The sequence below is a fragment of the Vicia villosa genome, linkage group LG2 (assembly GCF_029867415.1).
Source record: "Vicia villosa cultivar HV-30 ecotype Madison, WI linkage group LG2, Vvil1.0, whole genome shotgun sequence".
NCBI classification, from domain to species: domain Eukaryota; kingdom Viridiplantae; phylum Streptophyta; class Magnoliopsida; order Fabales; family Fabaceae; genus Vicia; species Vicia villosa.
In genome coordinates, this window is record NC_081181.1 from 191,408,829 (window position 1) to 191,409,530 (window position 702).

Consider the following 702-nt stretch of genomic DNA (forward strand, 5'->3'; position numbering starts at 1 on the left):
GCAGCACAAAAACTGTCGAACGCCCCATTGCAAAACTCAAGGACATTATTGGTTCTCAACCTTTTCACCTTTATGTCAATCTGAATTTCGACCAGAGTCTTCCTACTTTTGAAATTCTCAAAAGTTTCATCCTTAGTCTTCTAGATGAATACCCATAATTTTCTGGAATAATTAAGTACTATGAATAGAAAATACCTCGCTCCTGAATGTGATGGACACCTTGCAGGCCCCCAAAGATCAACATGGATATAATCAAGGGATCTATGTGTTCTTTGTTTACCTTTGTTGAACTTGACATTGCAATATTTTCCAAGTACACAGAGTTCACAAAACTTCAGCTTTTTAACTTTGTCTCCATCAAACAGATTTTGTTTTCCCAATTCGACTAGACCCCTTTCATTGACATGGCCCAATCTCATGTGCCAAATTTATGTCTTCGACAAAGGTTTCGTGGATGCAACATTTGTCGAACCACTTACAACTTCAGCCTCAAGGGTATACAAGTCTTGTTTCTTCATGCTTCTCAAGACTTTCATCAACCCCTTCATGACTCTTAAGATATTTTTCTCTCTTTGAAAAACATATCCTTTCTTGGAAAATTCACCAAGAGAAATCAAATTTCTCTTCAAATAAGGAACATACCTGACTTCAGTTAACAACCTTATTGACTCAACATGGAGCTTGAATCTCACAGATCCAACA